The following is a 17,164-nucleotide window of genomic DNA, read 5'->3' as shown; positions in this document are numbered from 1 at the left end:
AAGCACAGAATTCCTTTATAATCCCACGAACTTAAAGCTAAACGTTTTTTGGTGAATCTAAGATTTGGGTGTCGTCTGGTTTGGTTCATTTTTGCATCACCCACGATTTTCCCCTATCAACGTTTTATAAACTACCCCCTTTTCACCTCCAGTAATTATTCGTTTCAGAAATGGATCAATTTCTTTGGCTTTCAGAAGCGTATTGCAGATGCTAGTTTGTTATGTCAAATGAATTTCCTCAAGCTGATGAGAAATCCATAAATCAAATTTCTTGATGATTTGAATCGATAATTGCCTTGATATGGATCTAATCAACTTCAAATGGACTGTCAGATCGTTGCGCAGTTTTCATTAAAAAATCACCAGAACAAAATTTGGCAAACCAATTTTGGCACTGCTTTTCTTTCAAGACTTAGTTCCCATATACGCAACTTACCTACTTGTGTGCTTCAAATCGTTCTTTCCTAATAAATGAAATATGTCTAATAAATAAAATATGTCTGAAATATGCGTCTTGTTCTCTCCATTTTTAAATTGGGATAAAAACGAAATTATAAACTAATCAATGCATTTTTTTTTTACTAAATTAAAGGTGGACATCAAAACAGCATGAAAACAATATAGATTAGGTGCTTTGAACACAATTATAAACCAAAAGAATGTGCTGAGACAATCTATTTACAAAATAGCGTATAGATATTCGCTTGGTTGCCAACAGTAAATCGTTAATAAACAACACAACGGTTTGTTTGTTTCTTATGGCACTTGCCACTGACAAGCCCGCTGTTACGAAGACAGCGATTTAAACCTGAGGGGAACGTCTCTTATTTTTTATAGCAGCGCCAACTAGGGCCAAGAGTACGACTTTGCCACTCACGCATCATTCATTCGCTTGCACAACCCCTTTTTACAGGAGGGCACATTCACACATCTCACAGATAGAACAACGGAAGAACAACCATGCCCAAACCGGGACGCCCAGATCACGGGGAAGACGCGCTACCCCTATGCCAGGACGCCGGCACAACACAACGGTAAAATTGCTCAGTGAGAACTCGCTGGAGATCAACACTGAAAAGAGAAAATTTGTTCAATTGCTAGCTTCAACTTTTTCTTATAGTTTCCGGGAAAGAATGTTGAATTTTCTAGGATAACTTAGATCTTTGGGTCTAATAGAAGTATGACCGAAATTCTTGTATATTCGAGATTCTTCATTTCTCTTGATCAAATTTGTGGGCAAATCATTATAAAGCATGAGGTTCATTTATTTGACTTCTCTTTAGCATTTATTAATATATCTATACAAATAGCTCTTCCTTAAGATGAAGTTAATTGCTCAAAAAACAAATATTACAGTTTCTTAACATTATGATAATAGATGAAGGATTGCAAGATCAAGTATATTAAATTTGATTTTAAATTCCAGACTTTAAGTAAATCTAAGTCAAAGAATCTTCTTCAAAAACTGTCAAGTATAAAAAAATCGCATATCAGCATTTATTTTTAAAATCGTTCGCTTTGGATTTTTCTTACATCGTTATTTGAACTTTTAGTTAAAAAAAGAGGGAGGGAGTTTAATGCATATATTTTAAAGAGCAAAAGAAGTAAGGATTAAAAATATTAGTCTATGAAATGTAAGTATTAATTACAACGTTATGTAAATCGTCGCTACATGAAAAGAAATAAAGTTGTAAATCTGTACAAAAGTGATTGTAAAAAAGAAAAATGAATATTTGCTTGTTTGAAATGCTTATTTTCTTTATTTGTTTTAATCTTAAATTTAAAAAAAATTACAAGAAAAAGGAGCAGATATTTAAATCCAGAATTAGGCAGATGTTAATAGCAGCTTTGAGAGACTAATAGCTACGCTGAGATACGGCAAAGAATTCAGCAACAACGTGTAAACAAGAATATTGCTACGTGTAATGTGATTGTTTACAGTGTTTGAAATTGTATTTCTTGTGTGCACTCGTTAATGCCAAATTAAATATTGTAAAAAAAATCAGGCTTTTCTTATCTATGATTACAAACATTCTCGGTTGCAATATAAAGTATCATAATTTTTTCAGTGCAACTTTCAAGCGTAGTTTCTTCAAAAATATCCATAAAATGAAAATTTAGAGAAAATATTGTTTTCAGAAAATTGCTATATTCGGAAAAAATTTCTAGAAAGATATATATATTTCAGAAAGAATCATGGTATTTAAAGGACACTTCACTTGTCTTCGAATATGTTGACAGCTGGATAATAAGCAATGGCCATCATATTGTTCGATTTTATAAACTTGCCTAAGGATTGGAACTCTGAACTCTCTCAGTATCCAAACAACTGAAGTTAATGAAAATTGGAACTTAGGAAATCTGGAGACAATCATCGAAAACAAATAGGTTAGCTTCGGATAAATCATGCATGTCATCATTTTAGAGTCCCGTAACCAACATCCGGCTCATCAAATATTGGTGATATAGCCATATATTGGTAATCATATTTCAATCCTAATCCGATAATTTCCCAAGTTTAAAAATGTGTTTGCATTGATAGGTTACTTATTATTTTAATAATAAAACTGATACTGTACAATCATAATCTCAATAAAAAAATTAAAATTAAATTATTGTAATATGATACGTGCTAACCCTAATCTGCATTAATATTGAATAGAAAAGCATTGAAAATGACGTGGCTGAGGGAGAGATTTGCCATCCAGTACTTCAGCTTTTACTGTATACCCAAGTGCAGTTAAAAAAGCGTGCACCTAGCATCGGTTCCACAAAAGTTTAAGAAGTGATTGTTTGATACACATATAATATAATGACAAGACAGATAAAGAGTTAATTATAGAAAATAATAAATTGGATTTCATTTTGAATTTAATTGATTTGGATTTCATTTTGAATTTAATTGATTTGGAACCAGAATATCTTAAGTAACTTATTGAATGCATCTTAGCATGCAGATATAAGTGATTCTGTATATTTACAAAAAAGGTTACGTTAGAATGAAAACTTTTGCTTATTTTATGAAGTATTGAAATATTCGAAGGTAACACCTTGTTTATGTTTCTTGAAATAACTGTTTAGGGTTTCTTTTACAGAATTTATCGAAAAATATTTCTTCAGTTTATAATTCAATCTCATTTTTTTTTGTATGACTCGTACAGTTTGTTTACATTGTCCAAAATAGCTCAAGATTCCAAATCAATAAATGTATGTCTTGATACACACAGTATTTCTTGCACTATTAACAAAATATATCATTTTTTGCCAAGGAAAATAAATATTTACCTCTTTTATAAAAGATTTAGATATTCTAGGCTCGTCTAGCCAGTATTTCTTCCAAATAACCTCCCAGAACACATCGAAAAACATTTAGGTTATTCCATTTTGCAGCACCTCAAGAATTTTTCTTTCAAAAACTAAAAAAAGAAAAAGAAAAAAAAATTCGAAAAAAGTTTCGCTTAAGCTTATATTTCTGTTTTTGAAAAAAAGACTGATGGCAACTTCACTTGAGTTAGTAGAACAGCCAACGTATTTCTACCGCTTTCATCATTCGCCATTTTTTTTTCTCTTCGACTTGGTAAGATTCGGGGAAGCTGCTATCAATGAAATATGAGGTCGGCATGAATATCTGATGACTTAAGGGCGGCACAAACTAATATGGTACTACGCGAGAATTATTTAGAACGTCCTTCATTCTCTTGTTTTTGTTGCCCTTATTTATTTTCCTTTTTGTTTATTCGGCACTGAAAATAAAACAAAAAAAAAATAAGAGAATAGATCTAAAAAAATGGAATGTTCTAGGAACAAATTGTTTCATAATTTTTAAAGATGGAATTTAATTTTGGAAAGCTGGTTGTAAAAAAGATGAATTGTTTTTTTGGAATTTATTTATAACCCGGATTTTTCTGAAGGAAACAGTACTGAGCTCGAGCTTTTTTTAAAAGTATCATTATTTTCCTCCGAAAAATATTCTCACTTTTTTAAAAATCTATATTTCATTTTTTTTACTATGAAATCTTCACTTAAAATTATATGAAGATGATTTGAAATTCGATGAATCAATAACTATTTTATAATTAGATTAGCTTAATAGTAGATTTTTTTAATAGAAAGAGACATTCTTCTAAATGATATAAAAGAATACAAGTGTATACAAATACAAAATATATAATTGATGATTGCATGCTCTAAGTAGATAATATCACAATTATTCCATGTTTTATTTACTGAGATACCATTCCTATATTTATTTGAGGAACATAAATGAAATTGATTTTGATTTAGCAATAAATAACTTATCATAAGAAAACAAATTGCAAAATAAAATTATTTGTTTACTATATTACTGTAAATCCTTAAGCCATATTTTTATTATGTTGTTAAATTTCAACTTTGCTCATAGCAAACTGAGAATGTATTTAATACTTGATTAAAAGGTCATATGATCATTTTTGATGATAATATTTAATTTTAAATATAGAAAAATTCTAATTAAAATGTAATGTAAATCTAATCTTTACATATTAAAATATTCAAATATCTGCATATTCGTAGGCAAGGCATTTTATATATTTCTATTTTTTGTCTTGCTGTTAAATCATTCATTACTTGCCCTTTTTTATTTTATACAACTGATATATTGTTTAAATTTAGGAAAATAGAAATAAGAATTTCATTAGATTTAAATTTGATTTAATCATCATATGCTTTTATAACTAAATGAACGAAGTAGCTTTCAAATTGAAAGGACTTATAATTACGTCTGATAATGAAACATTAAAACAAATATTTAATTAAATGTATCAATTCCCTTTAAACATTTGCGGTTTCAAGAAAAATAAAAAGATGATGAAGAAATGCATAATTTATTTACAATTTTCCATAATTTATTTAAAAATTCCAATTCCGTTATTATTTTTTGATTATATATTAATTACATTTGTTTCAACTGCAGTCTTTAAAGAAATGCAAAAGAATTTGAAAGACACATATGTAAATAACTAAATAATAATTTAATAAAAATGCAAAACTTTAAAAGCCAGGGAAGTAAATAAATAATATTTTAATTTAAAAAAAATGCTGTTTAATGAAATAAGGTTTTATTTCACTATGATGAAAGAATATACGGTAGAATGATGATGGTATATATATATATAGATGGTATATAAGAATATATGGTATGATGAAGAATATATGGTACATTCTGATAGAAATATAAATTTGCCTGCTAGATATTTCATAGTATCAAAACTATTCGTGATTTTTATTACACTGAAAATTATACTATAATGCGCATAAACAAGATGTGAGTTTGCATTTTTTAAAAACCTTTTTCTTCATTAAGATTCAAATTCCAGAATGCGCATTCACGGATTTAAACTTTGTAGTTTTATTTATTATAAGAACCTATTTATTAGAAGGAAAATTAAAATTATTAATTAAAAACAAATTAATTATCTAAAGTCTGTATTTTTTTCAAAAATCAGTAGTGAAAATATAAATCAAAGCAGTAATGAACAATTTTTAGGCTGAATTTCATTAAAAATCAAATTAATTCTCTAATGTCTATATTTAAAAAAATCTGTAACAATAGTATAAATAAGAACTATAATCAAAGAGTTTTTCTGCAGAATAACGTTTAAAAAAATCAAATAAATTATTTTTCCATTTTTTCATCATGTTTCTAATATTATGTTACTTAAAAAACAACACGATTTTACATAGAATCTAAGCATTATTTTATATGAACCATTAAAAAAAACCGAGTATTAAATATTACTTTAAAAGAATCAAGTTATTTCTTCTTTAATACTTTAATCTCCCATATCTTAGCATTCAAAGTTGGTACAGTATGGAAATCTGAAGTATCTGAAAGAGGAACCTGAAGGAAATATATTAAAGAATTATTTATAAATCTCCTTTAACGTGAAATGAAAATGGATTCCCTGTAAGCTCCTTCGTGAAAGTACTTGGAGTCGGTTGTTTCGAGAAATGCGTGCTGCAGCTGTAGTTGAATATTCTTTATGAGGCACGGGAAAGGTTTAAGTATAAAATATAGCCTTTCAGTTTTACCAAAAAAAATAGCTTATGAAAGAATTTTAAAAAGTAAAAAGTCATCTGAAGATGCATGTCCCCTCTCCTTTTTTAAAGAAGACATTTAATGGCATTACTCATAAAAAACATTACTCTTTATTTACTGTATTGATTTAAAGTGTTAATGATTATAAAATTAATAACATAGCTGGTTTTTCTCCTTTATTAGAAAAATTGTATTTTTTTTTATTTTGACATATTTGACATATCAATTTTAAATATTTAATTTTCAGTGTACAATTCCGTCATTTAAGCATGTTTTGGTTAAATAAATCTGTAGCAAATTATTCTTTTTGGAGAGGAAAACTATTGTTTATAAAATATGCAAATATATCATGCAAAAAAAAAATATTTTCCTCTTTACGAAAAATGAATAAATGGTATTTTATAGCAATCATCACTAGAAATATAGTTATTAATTTATTTCAAAATAATATGTGAAATTTATAAATGGAGTAGCATTAATTAATTTTCACCAGTGCAAAGGTATCAGCGGTTTTTATCAAATCCTAAATAGATTTGAACTTTTACATCTTGGGGTTGAATATTTTACATCATGTAATTAATTGTTCATAAAAATAACTACAAAGTTGACGAATTATGTCAAAATATTTGTCTTTAAGACATGGTAACCATATATATATATATTTATAGGAAGCACCACTGTGGATATTTTAAAACAATACTGAAATTATAATACTTTCATTTGAAAAATTGGCTTGAGTACTAAGAAATGTTCTACGTTTAATAATAAACTATCGAATTTTAATTTTTACTTGATTTTTAATATTCGTTATTTGCACAGATATTCTGTTAATTTTAAAAATTCAATTTCTCATTGAAATCCTTAATTGAATTTTTTCCTACAATCGGTATTCATTGAAATATTTTGGAAATTTCAAAGCATAGAAAAATGCTTGTATTTAAACAAATCTTTTTAACTATTTATGCATTTAATTAGACTTTCAATTTAAAGAAAAAAACTATCACCGAAGATGAAAATGTTATAATTTGAAAATTTTTGCACAGTTCATATCTACTTTTTTCAAAAATGCCTGTAAATAATACAAATATATATTAAATGTTTGATTATTTACAGAGAGTTTGAGAGTTCGAGATAAAATTAAAGCATTTGATCACGAGGTTAAAATTTAGATTACCAACTTGAAATTAGAATTTTCAAATGAAGGATAAAAATAAATAGTTGCATTATGTAAAATCAAAATAAAATAATTTTAATTTTGAGTTTCTTTATTAGTACTAATTAATTATTTATTGCTTCGCATATTTTAAATTTGGTTAATCATATTTAAATATACTTAAAAATTCTAATTATGTGGAAATATTAGAAAATATGTGGCCAATATTCTAAAGAGGATATTGGTTGCATTGTAGTAAGTGAAACAAGTGAATATAAGTAGCAAACTAGGGAAAGTTGCCACTGAGGGTTCACTTTTGTCAGCAACTAATGGGTAGAGTTCCCTAGAAGAAAAGCTTCAAAAGATAATTTGTTTTAAATAAATGCATTATTACTTAAAAAATATGAAAGAAATACTTTCTTTTTTCTTCTCATTTTTCTTTAAAATATGAAGAAACTATCATTGGTATTTTTAAAATTTTATTGAATGTAAATTACAGCAAAAATAGAGTTTTAAAACTTATGTTCAAACATTTTTTGAATATCCATTTCTTTAATATTCCAATTGCAATGAGTTTCATTTTTTAAGATACTCAATTTTCCTGATATTCTTGGTGAATCATTGAAAATAAATTTGTTGTGGATAGAAGTGATCATTTCGAATTTCCATAATGTTTACCATCAAAAGTACAAAACATTGCAATTACATAAGGCTTTAGATGTGAAACTTCGATTTTGACATAAAGCAGACATTTCCATGAAAGGCCGTGGTTATTCAAGAATATTGCTAATGGTTGTTGGATGATGTATTATGCAGCAACAACTTGTGGAACGTGAGCATTTCCATTGGTTGTGTTATATATTATCTTTCAATAAGCTAATGACATAATGATGTTCAGGAATTGGGCACCTCATTCATAAAGCAGTTCCATTGTTATAAATTGATAAGTAATTGCATTATGAAACTTTCAAATAAAGTACTTAATATATATATATATATATATATATATATATATATATATATATATATATATATATATATATATATATTGTAAAAATGAAGGAATTTGGTCTTTGCTTTGATTTATTTAGTATTCTACTGTATATGGATTCACATAAGCAATATTTAAGTTAGTAAATAAGTTATATAATCCTAAAATTATGTAAAATAATTGCTTGGCTCTTTTTGGACGTTGTTAAAACAGAATTGTACCATTAGTGCAATTATTTCATTGAAAATTAGGAAAAAGAATTACTTAATGATTGCAAAATTTTTCTTATAAAATAATGAAAGTGATAGGTTTTAGAGTAAAATTGACTATATTTTCCTTTAGTTTATTCTGCCCGTTGCATTAACAAATAGTGACTATAAGCAAAATTCGTTTCATTACAGAACCGCTTTATTATCTCAGAATAATCAAACCTGAAAGGCCCAACTATTCGATTATAATGATTTGATTGATGTCGTTTTGAAGCGTTCCCTAAATTTAGAGCACCTTTCGGTAATTCACTAATAGAACCCAACTTGAAAGTTAAATAAATCTCTTAATTAGTGCTTAGGAGATTGGATACAATACTGTTTGAATGATTATATTGCAAGTGGAAATGGGGTCCACTTACACAATTTGAAATCCATCATCAGCATCGAAGATGAAATAAGGAATTGTTAATAAATCAGAGCTTTCCAATTCTGTTAAATATAAGAGCATTGTTGATATAACAAAGTTGACAACAGTTATCAAATATTATGTCCTGTCTAATGAATTTAATGCTGAAAAAGTTTTTAGATTCTCATATTCGTATTATGGATATTATGACAAAAATATTCTTCAAAAGAAATAATTCACATATCATCTTTCTTTTTCTCTCTGTAGGATAAAAGCATTAAAAATATGATTAAAAGAATTGAAAAATAATATTTGTCAATTTATAGAAATCTATAAATTATAATTAAAAATTAGCAAAAAAATTGTTTTTTTTTACAGTATACAGATACTGTTTAAGTACAGTCACAGCTTGAACATTATTATCTTAAAAATTAATTTCGTATTATAGAGGCTTCAAAATTTTATATCTGAGTTAATGCTTCAAATAACTTGATTGTTTCTAAATACTGCAAATAATTATTTTAAAATTGAAGGAAGTATCATATAATAGTTGGATATGTAACTTACAAATGAAACAAAATGTTTATGTGGCTAGCAAATAAAATTTAACTGCATAAATTCTTTGCTTTATATTTTATAAACTAAAACTATTGAACTATAAACTATAACTGAACTATTTTTCTTTTAAGCCACACAGCTAAATTAGAAGCTTTAGTTTATAAAGATATTAAAATTCAGATGTTAAAAATAATAATCTATATTTAATCTTTGGCTTATTTTCGAATTAATCGCATTTTCACCAACGGAATTTCATCATTTTTTTATATTATGCTAAAAGTATGAGCAGAAAATTCAACTTCATTTTAGAAAACAACTTAAATCCTTTTTAAATATTTGTTACATTATTCGATTTGAATATGGCCGTAGATTATTTTTGGATACTTGAATGTGTTCCGAAAATAGCATAAAAATATGAAGCACTCCAAAAAGCAGAAAGATGTCAATTTAATGACGATTTTATTATTAAAGTCAAGTTAGATAAAAATATGTATACGTCTTTCACATATATCCTAAAAACTAATGATTGGAAATTGTATGACGTAATTTTTTTTTATTTCTTTCAATGTTTCTGTTTTCGCAACTCGCAATTGAAAACTGTAAAAATGGTGGTTTATTTTAAATTTGATACATCACTTCAAACAGTTATTTATAAACTGCAATGATAAATGAAGTTATCTCATGCATTGGGCTGATTTGATACATTCTCGCAACCACTCTTGCATTCTGCTTTAGGCTCGATGGGATGACCTGCAGCATGCTTTATGGTTTTTTTACCCACATTTGGTAATATTATTTAAAAAATAGAAAAATTGAGGAATCTAAGAATCTAAATATATTCTAAGCAAAAAGAATATGAATTTTCTGAGATTTTAACAAACATCCTGGCACAAATAATAAGATATTACCATTTAATGTATTAATTAAATTTTAGTTTAGCATTTATGAAGCTTAATAGGGACAGACAATCATCAATTCCTTTCATGACGATAGCATTTATCATTGAAAGGAATCACGATTTTATCTGTATCTTTATTTTCACAGCTTTTAACTTAAAATAAAGGTGGCTTATACCTTGAAAGCTCCTATTTTTGGGTTTCAAATTTTACTTATAATGACTATCTAAATGACACTAAATGACATATAGTGAAGGAAGTCCAACGTATTTGATATATAATTAAGTAAAGTATAAACTATTACGCTTTAAGTAATTAGTATATTTTAGGATCTTTAAACGAATCTGTAATTACATTACATCAGTATATGTTTACTACAGTAGAGTCATTACAAATCAGTCAATAATTTGAGATTATTTTAAACAAAATCGAAAACATTTTTATGAAGTCATTTTTAACTTACATTGCTGTCAGTGCAGAAAGAATAGTGTGCATTTGTTTTATATTTTTTTATATTGATCTATACAATCATGTGCCAAAGATTAATTGCCAGTGTCAGTACAGACCATTAAATATCTAGGATTATAGTCTAGGATTTAATGGATATATTCCTTTTTCATCGGTTCTTCTGGCTTCGGATACTTTTTTTTATTTAAAACAGCTGTTAACCCTTTTAAGAAAACATTCGCCATAATTACTTTGTAATTACTTTTTCTGTTGGTATATAAAACAATCTTATATAAAAGCTAACTTCAATCGTGTTTAAAAAAATCCAGCAGGTTAAAAGAACCAGTAAACAAAAAAGAGTCATAAGAAAATAAATAAATAATTCCACGCTTTATACAAAGGAACAAGACTCATTTGAAGTTGTGTCTAGAAATAGAAGACAAATGCAATTAACGATTGCTGAAATTATAAAACAAAACAGGAAAATCATTCCATAGGAATTAGTCCCGAGGGAACTCAAACTTCCTATAATTTGAGAATCTCGATTCCTTATATCAGATATGTCTGAACATGAAAAATATACAATCTCCTAAAATGTGTCTTGGATAGCCTTTATGAAAATAATTTTAGAAACAAAAAATAGAGCTTCTACACATTTTTAGAAACACACTTACACACAATTTTAGAAACAAAAAATAGAGTTCTCTAGAGCTGTAAGCTATGGATAGTAAAAAATGCGAAACACTGCGAACCACAGTCAAATCTCTAAAAAAAACATTACGCTTAAATTTTTTTTAAAACTACCCATACAACTGCTCCTTTCTAAAAAATCATGTGTTTTTTTATTATATATTGTTTCTTGTCTTTCTAAATTAGTAAAGTTCATATCTTTTAAAATTACATGGGGAAATCAGATGCTTTGTAGAATTTTGATTTCAATATTTTTTACAAATGGCGCACATCGTAAAATATCTTTACTGTATTGTCGAATCGAATTTTCTGTCAGTATTTGTTTTAAATGAACTGGTTCAAATAGAATACTTTTTTATTTCGTTGTTCAGATGCATTTGCAATTAAAGAATTCCAGGTGAAATCAATGTTTATGTTAATATAAAAGGATTAAAACCCTTAGATCAAATAAATAGGTTACTGTAACTTTTCCCTTTTTCCATCACATGGTTAAGTGCATCCAGACAGCAAGGTGCGAATCCATTTCGCCAGGAGAGTCAACTGTTACTATATTCAGGAGTGGGAAAAGAGCTATGGACCCTTTCTTTTCAAATAGATCCATGATTTATTCAAAGAAGAGGGGCGTCGAAATCTTAGATGCTCATTTTTTTTCCTTTGTGAACAGACTCCTGAAGTCATCAATAACCGATCAATGACCAGCAATCATTATAATTAAATGTCAAATTCAAGTGCATTTCAACCGGCGTTAGCTGCAACTTGATTGCAATTGACATGTAATCTTGAGGCGGTCGCCCACAAAGATGGTTCCTTAACAGACACACCCTCAGTCTGGTTTAGACCATTGAGGAAGTGTTGCTGAGCAGCAATTCGGTGATAAGGAACTCAAGTTCTTCACCAATGTGAAACCGGAGGCGGTTATCTGAAGAAAATAAAATGCGTTTTTTTCTCTCTTTCCAGGAGAAAAAGAAGAGAAAGGCTTCGAATTAGAATTTGGAGAGACATCAGAGTATGGAAAAGTTGTTCCTGGTGTTTGAGAAGCTCCGTGTGATTCGGGCTTCTCCATTCGGATCCATCCGATAAAGAACGGTGGATTTTTGTACCTTCCCTGGAGGAGGAGGCATTTAGGACTAACTGCCTGTTAGCGTTTTTTTGGTAACTTATTCTACGATTTGATAGAGGAACTATTCCATGATTAAACTGATACTTGATTTGTGTAAATAATATTAACTCAAATGAGAATCAGTTGTTCTTTGTAAATATATAAGTATAAATAAACGAATTATTTTATTAAGCTATTTTCATATGTGAGCGCTCTTGACCAAGATATAACAATGCACTCAAAATTCTAAAGAACTCTAATTAAATTGATGATCATTTAATTAGTTATTTATTTTTTTGTTTCTTATGTAAGTAGGTATGTTCAAAAAAAAAAAAAAAAAAGAAACAAATTAATATCATTTGTTAGGAATTTTCTTTCTTGTATATATTATCCATGTGCATTTTAGAGTTTTATATTAGAAAGCATAAAATTCAAATACATTGCACGCTGTAATTAAAAAAAAAACTTAAGATGATATTGAAAAAAAATTCATAATCAACGTTTTCTTGAATGCCCGAAATCAGTTGTTAAATATATATATATATATATATATATATATATATATATATATATATATATATATATATATATATATATATATATATATATATAAAAGTTGTTAGTAAGTAATTTTATCAGTTTGAATTATTTTTGAATGATCAAAATGCCATTTGAAAACTTTTTTCCGAAGTTCTTTGATTAATAAGCATAATTTCAAGAATCCTAAATTTTATCTGAACACTTTCTACCATTTCAAATTATAATGCAAACTTTATTTCAAACATTATCAAATAATCATTTGTCCTACTTTCAATAATAGCATTTAAACGAGGGTAATTACATTTCACAACAATGTGACCACCCCGGAAAAAGAATTACCCTTTGTTTCTTTTAATACGTAATGAATAAGTAATTACCCACATAATAACGTCTTTCTTAATTGAAACGATATGTACAAAATCAATTCGGAGATGACAAGTTATTCGTGCTCCACGTCGTAAGCATTCATCATAAGTTTGAATTATTCATTTACACCAATACATATGTTTCAAGTAATGACTGGCTCCCCTAATTGAAAACATGTACGTCATGCTCCTCCTCTCTGTGTTGTAACCATCTTCTCATTACCAATTTAGAAGGCGAACTTACAATCGCCTGTTCAATTAAACAGCTGGTGTAAAGATCAAATGTGCCGGAATGAATCTGATTATTAGTTTTAATTAATGCGATAACTTTGTGACAAGATTAACGACGTTGATTCATTTTAATTAACTTAATCCCTTACCACGGTGCAGTTGGAATATATATTTCAATAAGGAAAAGAGGAAAAGTAAATTCTTCTTTGAAGAATAGGGCTGACTTTAATTCCTGAGATATTATGCATGCCTTGTGGAATTTATAGCACCCGATTAGAAGCTCAGAAAGAAGTGTGGCTTAATGTATTTTTAGCTGTTCCCTTGATCGATGGATATACTTTTTTTTTGGCAAATATTAATTTTGGGAGATGATTAGTACCTGTGTTGATATTTTGCAGTATGTTAATATTTGATTGTAAAAAATACATTTGCAAAGAAATTAATTTTCAATTAAATTATTTAAATTTGTTGGCGATATAGAATGAAAATTATTTCTTTTCAATTTTATATAAAGGAAATTATTTATGCGTTTTTGAATCATTGTATTTAAAAATAACCCCAAACTGTATTATTTTTTGAAAAAATAAAGCTAAGTATCATGGAATGAATATTTAAAACAATAGTGTTATTTTGTATTTAATGATAATTTAATATTAAATGCAATTGAACTAAATCTATTATAAATATTTCTATGCTATCACTTCAGTGGTATGATTTATATTAATTTTAAATTAAACGTAATTCTAAAAATTTTTATGAAAAATTGGAAAATTAATTGATACAATTGTTTCAACTACAACATTCTTCTTAAGGTATTAATTACGTTATTTAATACCTTAAATAATGAGAGTTACAATAATTTATGTACTAAAATAACAATCAATTTATAAGTTTGAAGTACAAAGTTTCTACTTGTTATATCATACAAAAAAATATGTCTGCATATCAATATTCTTATCTTTCGTATAAAAATATTTGTCTCTTGGTGTAGGTCATAATTTTAGAAATTTTCAGGAAAACAATGTTCGAAATTCTACGACTAGCCTACCATTGAAAAACATGCTGCATTATTGTTATAATATTGTAAATACCGTCCCATGAATATTTTAGATCTTCGAAGAAATCTTTAGATCCTCCAACTGTTCTCTGAATAGTCTAATAATTGACACATAAATTGTTGTCATTTATATTAGGGTCAATGAAAATTAGTGTTATGTTTAAAACTATAAATTTCGGTAACTATCTAATTCTACCTAAATAACATTTAAAAAAAATTGAGACGAACTTACCTTTGGAATTTATAAAGATTGAAAAAAAAATGTAAGAAACTTTATTCCTAAATAAATGAGAGATTCTTAAAAAGCGAGCAAAACACACTTAATATTTCATTGAATTTCATACGAGCAAGCAATTAAAATGTCAAGAGTCATTGAAATCTGATTAATGTTTAAAAAAATAAGCTTAATATTATTCTTATAAGCCAATAAAGTTTCTAGATGTAAAATTATTGGAGTTCCGTTTGACATGCATTTTTTTTTTTTTTTTTTTTAACATTTGATTAATGTAACAACTGAAGAAAATTTTGACAACATTTGAAGAAAATTTTCCAATGGAACATGTGGTTTGTTCTCTTGTTGAGCTAATACTAGTGATAGCTCCTTTTTTCTAAATCGAAGGAACTCATCACTGAAACAGAAGTCAGTCAATGAAATAAGTTCAACTTTCTAAGTATTGAGCAACAATATGATTTTTACCAAGCTCAGATGAACAAGCTTACTTTTTGTACTATTGCCTTTAAGCTATTGCTTCAATTCAATACGTGGAAGAGGGGAATTTCAATATCCCTATAACATTTTTTTTTACACATATGCATTATGTATCATCTATTATACAGGCAATGCAATTTTTTTCTCTAATCTGCACAAAATAATGCTAATGTGCCTTACTATTAAACTTGCGATGAAAGTGTTTATAGCGAATATCTGCTCCTTTTTTTCAGCAGAATCCTATGAATATTAGTATTTTAACGACAATAAGTTTAACAATCTCATTGATACATTGATTATGTGTAAAATGTCATTTTGGTTGGTGTATTGTGTATGTTTAAAGGCAGAATGCCCATAATCTCAGTATAATAATAATAATAAAATAAAATTAAGTATTCTTAGTCTACATTAAAAACATAACATTAATCCTGCAAAACTGAAAAGAATCTTTACTTGTGTTTGTAGTAATACAACCTCTTCATTCTCTGTAATTTTATAATCTTGTTGAAAATTAAGGCAAACGTTATAATGTAAGTGTGTAAAATGGCATGGAATATTTGAATTGAAATATTTTTTTAAAACAATACTCATTGCAATATGAAAAAAAAAAAATATTTTAATTTGTGTTAAAAGGTTAATTAAATTTTTAGTGATTATTTTTATCGAATTCTTTTCCACTCTTTCATATAAAAAGGATCTAGGTATTTTGGTTGTGTGAAAATGCAGATAAAATGATTTTTTTTTTCATCTGCTACTATAATTCTACAATTTAAACGAATTATTTCAAAAATAAATCTCTACAAATCATTTTTAATTTTTTTTAATATTACATAATTTAAGAAATAAAATCTATTTTCTTACTTATTTATAAAAATTTTCTTTCGTTGCTTTTTTGTTTCGTGAGCAGATAAAAGAGTTTTATTGTCAACATCTGACGAATGTAAGTATTTAAAAGTCAAAAAGTAAATAGAATTATGCTTCTGCTTTTTTATGAACCAAACTTAATGATTAATAAAAACAAAATCTGATTTCTTAAATAACGAACATCACTTTTTTTTTTTACAGCATAAGAAATCATACAAAAAAATATCTGATCATTAAGTTTATTTATTTCATTTCTTATTTCTACTTCAATAACAAAAGTAATCCAATTGCTGGACTTTACGTCTTTTATTGCTTTTACTGTTTTAATTGCTCGCTTTGTGACAATCATAAAATCCATTAGTTTTTATACTCTAAAAAAAGCGTGATTATATAGCAATTAAGCAAGAAATTTATGGAAAAAACTTAAGCAAATGCGACTTTTAGCTGGCATTTTTTTTTCAAATAGTGCAGTAAAAGGAAGAGGTAATTAAAATGAAGTGTAGTACTTTCACAGGAGCAAAAATAGTAAAATTTTCGTTTCCGGATAATTGAAAATAAATTTTCAACTTTCTTTTTTTAATTCTGTGAGTGTTGCTTCCAGTTTTATTTCAGAAGTCAGTATTTTTATTTTTATTAAAGTTGTATATTTAATTTTTATATTTGTCTTTGATATCGAATAAAACTTTAGATGATTTCTTACTAATTATGTAATGTGTACGACAGAACATTAGTTTTGTTGTTTATAAATTAATTTGCTTAAAGAAACTCAAGATGCATTCAGCAAATCAAATTAAGACTCATCTATTTCCTTAATTTATTTTGTACACATCTTTTCAATTTATAATACTATTTATCTTTTATCTTATGGCT

Source organism: Argiope bruennichi, chromosome 5 (assembly GCF_947563725.1).
Source record: "Argiope bruennichi chromosome 5, qqArgBrue1.1, whole genome shotgun sequence".
Taxonomy (NCBI): Eukaryota; Metazoa; Arthropoda; class Arachnida; order Araneae; family Araneidae; genus Argiope; species Argiope bruennichi.
Note: the sequence above shows the minus strand (reverse complement) of the source record.